General features: G+C 37.0%; 1 pseudogene; it reads right to left on the bottom strand.

Annotated features, from left to right (window-relative positions):
* Positions 623–7,584, bottom strand: LOC109226492 (annotated as a pseudogene).

The raw sequence follows: 9,830 nt of genomic DNA, 5'->3' as shown, positions 1-9,830 counted from the left end.
TTCCAATTTGTGCAGTGTCTTGATAAGCTTCAGTTTCAGCATTGGTGTTGGTGTTGGTGTTGGTGCTGTATCAGAAGTCATTGTCACTACATTGTGCTGCAGTTTGTTCTGTTATACTGCTTTTATTCTTTAGTTTATATCCTTTATTGATCATTGAGGGCAAGTGCATCCCATTGATGTCCACATGAGACTTCAATAGTCATCGCCTTGTTATGACCGTTCCTCGTTTTTTGGCGTTTTAGAGCCATAAAACTGGAATTCTGCCCGATTTCAGAATTTTCGTGTGTTATAGCCCACGCCATCTGCATGGGTCCGGGCAACCGGACTTGACTCATCTAAAATGCCCGGACATAAAAGACGACCTAAGGAACAATACTCATCCTCTCGCCATGGCTGTTCCTCGTTTTTTGCGTTTTAAGGCCATAAAACAAGAATTCCGCCCGATTACTAGATTTCCGTGTGCTATAGCCCACGCCATCTGCATGAGTCCGGGCGACCGGACCCGACTCACCTAAAATTTGCCCGGACATAAAAGATGACCTAAGGAACAATAGTCATCGCCTCGCCATGACCGTTTCTCGTTTTTGGCGTTTTAGGACCATAAACTAGGAATTCCGCCCGATTTCCAAATTTTCCTGTGTTATACACACGCCATCTGCAAGGATCAGGACCACTGGACCCGACTCGCCTAATAATTCTTCAAACTCAAATATGAGGTATTAAACATGTATACTGAATTCACAATCACCTTGGAGCAATAGATTGCTGAAACTCAGTAACATAATGATAAATTCCAACAATGGAATGAGATAACCAAAAGTCTTAACAATCTTCACCAGGATGAATTAAATCCCAGGACTTCAATCCTTCTACTCAAACACCATTTTTATCGAGTAGCGCATCCGACGCTTGTTATTTCTATATTCAAGAAAAAACACAAAACCAGCAACAAGCTTAAAGCGTCAGGTATAAGTTAAGAAGCTAAGTTACAACTTGATTAATGTTAAAAGAAAATATTTCTTTTACCTCTACTTCTTTTTCTTCTTCCACTTCCTCTTCCTCCTCCACTTTTGCTGCTGAACTTGCTCCTGAATAGTTATGAGAAGCTGAATAAAGTCACAGAAATAAAATATCTAGGGCTCCTTGTCGGGATCGAAATAACATGGTGCATGTGGAAGCTAACAATGGAAAACTTGATAGACAATAAATCAGACGACAAATAAAAATATACTAAACAAGTAATAACAATTTATTATGATTTGGTCAATTGACCAATATATGATCTATCACTAATATAAAAAAGAGAAAATAAATTTTTTGAGAGAATGATCTCCCCTAAGTATTGTGCCCCCTTATGGTAGTTACTGGTCGATATTATTGCATGCCATTTAATTTATGGTTTTATGTTTAGATAATTATTTATGCGATTTCTGCTGGAGTCACTAATGCTCTTTGTTTTTCTTTTTCCCTTTCTTTTTCTTTCTCTCCTGAGCCAAGGGTCGATTTGAAACAGCCTCTCTGCCCTTTCGGGTAGGGGTAAGGCATGTGTACGTATTACCCTCCCCAGACCCCACTTTGTGGGACCATACTGGATAGTTGTTGTTGTTGTTGTAATCTCCCCTAACTATGAATCTCGTAAAGACAACATTGTGGAGATTGTTCTAGTTGTGATAAAAAAACGTCAATTCATAGAAGTACAAAACTTCGCCTCCAAGAAAAGGATAAAGCATATGAAGGAGATTCCTAATAGATTAAAAATTCAGGGCAAAATCCTAACACTCCTTTATTTATACATCCATAACTATAATTTGCACATTACAAATCCTTATGCACGGAACCCCCAAATCATCAAAGGTCAAATACTCATCTACAGCATCTAACACCATTTTGACGTAGCGGAGCCAGGATTTTCATTAAAGGGTGTCAAAATATATAAAAGTGAAATATACAAAAATATAAATCAAGGGGAGTTAGTCAACATGTAGTATATATGTATATAAATTTTTCTTTTACCTATCTAAATGTATTTTTTCCCACAAAGGGGTGTCAGTTGACACCCTTTGCTATAACGTGGCTCCGCCACTGATTTTGACCTGTAATTTAGTTTTCATTTCATTTATCAAAGTAATTTGTTGAATAAAAATAACTATTTGGTCATTACAGAACATGCATACACTATAAGTTTCAAATGCAATTAATAGAAATGTCACTCTGGAATATACACCTAGATTCATTGTAGGAAAGAACGTCACCTATAACTACTCAAAATAAGGACAATCATGAATCATGACCATTTGAATTATTTTACTAATTTAACTATCATTTTTAGCACGTTAATTTGGCTAATCGCAATTAATTATTTGGTCATTACAAAAGAAAATACTTTAACTTTTTACAACTAAGACTTAATATGTTCTGTTTAAACAATCAAAATGAAGCATTCTATCATCCAAATGTACAACAACAACAATAAAAAATCCATAATCCCACAGGTGGGGTGTGGGAGGGTAATGTGTACCTACACCTAACATCTACATTGTAAAGGTAGAGAGGCTGTTTCGATAGACCCTCGGACCAAGGAACAGTGAAAGTAAAGTAACAAACAGTAGCAACAACAATGCAATAGGAGCAAATGGCACAACATGTGATAATAAAGAACCAGGAATAAGCGAAATACAAAAATAGTACTAGTACTACCGGTAAGACTAAGAGACACTAATGACTACCTGTCAACCTTCCACCCTAATTCTCGATCTCCACCCTTTCCTATCGAGCGTCATTTCCTCGGTAAACTGGAGCAATAACATATCCTACCTAATCACCTCATCCCAATACTTCTTAGGTCTGCCCCTACCCTTCCTTAGACCCGCCATAGTCAACCTCGCATACCTCCTGACCGGATCATCTATGTCTCTCCTCTGCACCTGCCCGAATGATCTCAACCTCGATTCCCGCAATTTGTCTTCCACCGAGGCAACACTCACCTTTTCCCTAATAACTTCGTTCCTAATATTGTACTGTATATTAATCAAGATTAGAAAAGCTAAAAAAACGCCAAAAAGAAAAAATGAAGCAAAGGAAAGAACTACAATTGAATGAGTACAACCTTGTGGAAATTAAATGAGACAGGATGATAACCTTTATAAAAATATGCCAAGCAATTATGCAAAGTTCATTCTGGAATATGATGTTACACTCACCTGGAATGATAAGCACATCCATAGGTTGCTTTCCGAGGTTCTCTTCTTGTTCATGTTGAATTCGTGCAGCAGAAGCCTCGAGTTCGGGTGTACAGTCAGTTAACTCAATTTGTTGCAGTGAGTCAATATATGCAAAATCTATGGGTATTTCTTCCAACTCAGAGCAATGTCTAATCACGAGGCGCTCAAGGACAGGAAAACTGTCATTCGGAGAATTCCAGTACTTGAGATCGTTATACTCAATTAGCAAAAGCTTCAACTGAGTAAATCCATTTTCAGTTGGATGCCATTCTTCGCCACGACAAGCATACCTTTTGAGCTTCAGTATCTCAAGATTACAAAGCTCGCCTATGATATTCAAGTCCTCCCACCTCAAACCAGTTCCATACAACTTTAACTTCTTGAGCATTGGTGGAAAAGATTTTACACTTGGAATGGTCGCTGGTGAAATCTCATCTAACACCCCTCGAAACTCAAGCTCAAGACTCAACGTTTCAAGTTGATGTAGATGGACAAAGTTGTCGAAAAGTCTACATACTTGAAAACTTTCAGACTCATCGTCATCTCCTCCATTGATTCTTAACTTTTTAACATTCCGAATCCCTGAAATAACCTCCTTTGTGCAACAACTCAGAGACAAGCCAGAAATAGTGTAGATTTGGGAAATCCAAGCACTTCTCTTCTTCAACAGATACAATTGGAGGATTTGGCAAATGAAATGAACTCAGTTCGAGATGCCTTAATTGCGTTAGTTCCCAGATTTGTTCTGGCAAAATTGTAGATGTCCAACGGTATCCACCAACAATGAATGTTTGCAGACTCCATAACCTGGAAATTTCTGGAGGTATGTCAAAAACAACCCTGCGGCTACGCAACACTAGGTACCTCAACCAAATGAGGCATAGTATCTGTGGAGGGAAAGTATTAATCTTTATGCAACTCAAGTCCAGGATTCTGATTAAATTGAAATGAGTAAGTTCTGATTCAAGAGTAAAAGTTGAAGAATCTCGACAAAAAGAGAAAATTGAACGAGTCCTTTTTAAGGAATTGCTGTCGTCATCATCTGTCTTCTTCCTATTTCTAGGGATAAGAAGGGCCCTGTAAGAACCACGGCGCAAAATATCATCAGTCCCTCCCATAAAGCGCCGCATTTTATGCCTACTAAGACGATGACATTCTGAAGAAACATGATTTGGCTCATCATTGAATACAATGTCATTAATGACAAAAAATGTTTTTTTTTCAGCTTCTCTCAGGTACAACTCATATATCAAATCATGAACCTTACATGATCTAATTTTTGTTTCATATCGACTTTTCCTGTTGACGAGAACTAGAAATCTGTCGATAAGCTCTTGTAAACACTTCTCAGCTTCTTCCTCCGACTTCAGAAACCCCTCAGCTGTCCATAACCTCACCAATCTCTTCACTGAAATCTCACTGTTTTCTGGAAAAATTCCAAAATACAGGAGACATGGTTTTAGGTCACTAGTCAAGTGATTGTAACTCAACCCAAGGACATGTTGACATTGTTTGTCACGATCATTTTTGACAAATGACCTGACATCTTTAGCAACATCTTTCCAAACTTCTATCGTCCTTTTACATTTGGATAAAAGCCCAGCAACCACGACAGTTGTAAGTGGTAGCCCTTGACATTTCTCTACAATTTGCTTTCCAACAGTCTCGAACTCAGATGGTAATGCTTCATGTGCAAGTATAGTACTTTTGAAAAGGTTCCAACTCTCATCCGGATTCATGAAATCCAACCGCAAAGAAAGACTTTCTGTACCAGCAGAACAAGCTACTTCAGTGTTACGGGTAGTCAATAATATTCGACTCCCCTTATTTTCGCTTGGAAAGCATAGTCTCACATCATCCCATGCTTCATTCTTCCATATGTCATCCAAGACAATTAAGTACCTCTTTCCCTTTAAAACTTTTTTGTAGCATGTCAGCTAGCTCTGCCTCATCTTCTATGTGAATTATGCCATCCTTTTCTTTTGTAGAACGCAGAAGGCTTACCAACATATCTTTGACATTATGTTCTTTGGATATAGTAGCCCATGCACGAACATCAAAATGTGATCGAATGGTTACATCATCGAAGACATCTTTCGCTAAAGTAGTTTTACCAATGCCTCCCATCCCGACAATTGGGATAACTTTGGGTTCATCGTTGAAGCCTCTTGTTAGATCTTCTAGCAACCTTTTCCTTTGATCAGCACGACCCACCATATCCTTTGATGACTCATTCAGGACGTGATCAATGTCATGTCCTACTTGTTGCAGGCTACAACAAAACCTCTTATGTGCCTTTTCTTCCTGTATTTCATCATTTGCCATTACCATTTCTGTTATTCTCAATTGGATTGTGTGTTCAACGACATTTACAACTTTATTTATCCGTGCTTCCAAATCTGTCATTTTCCTGGATACATTGCTTTTCTTAAAGTTCTTGAGAAATACTTCCAGGGAACTAACTTTTTCACGAAGAGCGAGGATTTCTTCTCTGTGGTTACAAATAATAGATTGCACTGGTGAATTGGATATCAAGAGCGATTTTATTGTACTCGTAAGAGAAGCAATACTAGGATAAGCCATATCTATTCTATTCCAATTATGACCTGAAAGATGCAAGTTGCGAAATGTCAATGGTGCTATAAATAACATGATCAGCAAAGTTGCAAAATGGAGGCAAAAACAGAGAGAAAAGTGCATTTCTTTGGACTAGTAAAACGGAAAGTTTTTGAGTACCTTCTTACTATAAGAAGGTACTCACTGAGCGTTGTTTGGACTAAATGAGCCCAAATTGAGTTGATTTGGACTCATTGAGCGTTGCTGAAAGTTTGATTCCGGTTAAAGATTGGACTACTCGTCCAAAATAGTGCTCTTATCAGCAGCTTCCGAATACTTCTCTTTCCTCTTTTTGTGTTTCTGTTGGGAAAAGGTTATCTCTTAGGTACTTCATGTGAAGACTTCTTATAGACAAAAAGAGGAAAGAGAAGTACTCGGAAGCTGCGGATAAGAGCACTATTTTGGACGAGTAGTCCAATCTTTAACCGGAATCAAACTTTCAGCAACGCGCAATGAGTCCAACAACGCTCAACAACGGTTAATGAGTCCAAAATCTACTCAATTTGGACTCATTTAGTCCAAACAACGCTCAATGAGTACCTTCTTGTAGACGCAACGTCTATAAGAAGGTACTCAAAAACTTTCCGTTTTACTAGTCCAAATCAACTCACTATTTTGGACGAGTAGTCCAAATTTGACTGCACTAACAAAACCTATTCCGAGGTTGACCAGGTTGCAGATGGTTTAGCCAAATATGTAATTACATTGAAGAAGCCAAATACTACTACAGCTTTCAGCAACTGCAGAGAGGGATAAAAGGGCATGCCCAAAAATGATTCGAAACCACCCCGAAACTCACCCGGCAAGTCCATATACCCTGTACAACTTGCCCAAATGCTCAAAACACGTCTCGAAACATCAAAACTAATGAATCAAGCATCAAACCCAATCATGAATTCTCTTAAGTTCATCAAAAATCCCAACTTTTATAAACTACGCCCGAACCACGCCCGAGCCCCTTAGAATTAAAAAGAATTGGAAAGAGAACTATATTTGAATCTTCGGATCAAACTATATCTCCAAATAGAATTAAAAAGCATCAAAATTGCTGAACTCTATAAAATAAAAGTAATGAGACTCATTTATTTTATATAAATATAAAACCTAGTGATGAACTAGCAGAAATCTATTACAGTCTCCAGTCACTAATCCATAATTTCTTCTTTCTCCATTACTTAATTTGTTTTGGTCTCCACCTTTATGGAAATTTCCAAGAGTTTAAATCTATCCTAAAATTAGATCCAAAATGACAAGAATGCTTACTAACCTTTCAATGGCAGATAAAGATAGCAAGCGCGTACAAGCGCGTACTGCAAAAATACATGGAGAAAAGAAAACAAGAACCACAAATATGAATAACAATCAACAAATGGACGACCCAAGAAAGATACAACAACAACAACAACAACAATGAACTCGGTATATTCAGAGGCGGAGCCAAAATTTAAAGTTATTGAGTTTGGAATTCTAACATATTTATGTCACTAGGTTCTAAAGTAAGAATTTGTACCTATCCAATAAATTTCTTAAGACAAATCTATGATTTGGACTAAAGTTAATAGGTTCGGCCTAACCCGTGTTGTCCAAGCTCTAACTACGCCCCTGAGTGTATTCCCATAAATGGGATCTGGACAGTGTGTATAGAGACCTTTATACAAATAGGAGCCTATTTCGGATAGACCCTCGGGTCAAGGCACAGTGGCCAAGAAAGATATAATAACCAAGAAAAAAGATATGAGATGACAGAGAAAAATGACATACCTCTAAAGGGCTGCAATAGTGTAGTCAATCAAGTTACCAAGTAAATTCCATATAAAGAACAAAAATGTTAACTTTATTGGATTTATACGATGACAACTTCATATTAGCTAAGGTACAAGTATAATATTATACCACATGGATGTTAACATATTTAAAATCATGTTGGTTAGAAAGCATGGGTGTTAATATTTATATAAATCATGTCAAGATTCTAGGGGCAAGTGTACATATAGTCATTATCAAGGATGCTATTTAGAGATTAGCTATTATTTATTTTGTCCTAAAATTTAAAATTAAAAATTTTAATTTGAGGACAATTCAGAAAATTTTTGTCCTGAAAAATTGAACTGAAAAATTTAAATTCAGGACGCAATGGCTATTACCTAAATACAGCCCAGTAAAGTGGCTACCTGGTGTCATTTCTACTCGATTCTATAGCCCGTGGCGGACCTATGTTTGTAGAAGAGGGGTCACAGGACTACGTTAACCTCGGCAAAATTTTTGGATATATAAGTATATATATGTTGAAATAGGTCATATATTTTGCTTGGAACCATTAAGATTAAAAATCCAATGAACATAATAATTAAGCAGTTTGCTCATGTGCCCGACCGCTTTCTCATCCTTGGTCCACCTCTGTCTATAGCAACATCATTTTGACAGATGAGGGATTAGTAATTAGTCAATAATAAAAAATGACGGAGAGTGGAAAATCTGAACGTATCATTATGAACACATTAGCAAACCTATGGGACACGTATTTATAGAATACATAATTAACTGGTTTAAATATTTGATAACTAAATATGAGTAATGTCACCAATGTGATTTAATCTGACAAATTTAACTTATATACACTGATAGTAAAGATTTTTCGCACTATCTGTAAAATATAACCTGTTGTAGCAGACTACTTGCTTTATACAAATTAAACTCCAACAAGAAGTACCTTTTATCATTATCTAAAGGGTTGCAATGGTGTATAATATCAAGTTACAACGTAAATTTTATACCAAAAAACGAAAGAGCTAGACTTTATTGGTAGTGGCGGGGCCACATAGCTTTAAAGAGTGTTAATTGACAGTCATTCACCCTAAAATTATAACTATTTAGATAGGTAAATCTTTTTTTTTTTTATATATATATATAATAGTATGTATTCTTTTTTCTTGACTTATTCGTGTATTTCGTAAAAATTGCACGGGGCGTCCTATTTGGGCGCTCCTTTTTAACCCGTAGCCGCTTTGTCTTTTTGTTTGCATCCGTACCCACTTTTTAAAAAACTTCAGCTTCCCTTTATAACTGGCTAATTTATTTTATAACTGGCAAACTTCAGCTCTAGAGCTGAAGTTTTATTTTATAACTTGAAAACTTCAGCTCTAGAGCTGAAGTTTCCGGGTTACTATTTTATAACTTGAAAACTTCAGCTCTAGAGCTGAAGTTTTCGGGTTACTAAACAAAAACTTCAGCTCTAGAGCTGAAGTTTTTATTTTTTAACTGGAAAACTTCAGCTCTAGAGCTGAAGTTTCCGGGTTACTAAACTTGAAAACTTAAACTTAAGTTTTTATTTTATAACTTGGCTACTATCCTCAATATTGGCTTGTTGAGCATTAAAAGCTCCAACCACTTGACTCAATTGAGCCTCCAACTTGCGAATAGTTGCCTCTTGCCTTTCTATGTGCAATTGTTTCTCATTGTTTTGTTCCAGAAGGCACTTTAGCATATCCTTGATCTTCTTCAGGTCCGCATTCCCAGGTTCTTTGTTCCTATTAACTTCACAAGAAAAGGTGGAACCATCGTAGCAAGGGGTGGGGGAAAATAAGAAATATAAGCACAACCATGAAGGTGACCATTTTTACCACCACACACATCACACACATTCCACAAATAAGATTGAGTTGGTGCACATAACTCGCTCTCAGGAACGTTTTGAAAATTTTGCCACGGGTGGTTTCCTTTACAATATGTATGGAGATCAATAGTAGAATTATCTATACCTAAATTCCCATAATTCCAAGATGTCATGTTTCTCAAATCAACAGTTATAAAAAAAATACCAAGAAAAAACAAAACAAAATAAAAGTTCAAACTTGAACCCTAGCAATATATACAGCTACAACTACACAATTAGTTCCCCGGCAACAGCGCCAAAATTTGATCACGCCCAACTATGCCTTATAAAAAGGGCAATGCGGTCGCTGCAAATATAATCCGGTTTACAAGTCCGGAGTC

Source organism: Nicotiana attenuata, chromosome 6 (assembly GCF_001879085.1).
Source record: "Nicotiana attenuata strain UT chromosome 6, NIATTr2, whole genome shotgun sequence".
NCBI lineage: Eukaryota > Viridiplantae > Streptophyta > Magnoliopsida > Solanales > Solanaceae > Nicotiana > Nicotiana attenuata.
Note: the sequence above shows the minus strand (reverse complement) of the source record. Positions and strands in the feature narration are given on the sequence as shown.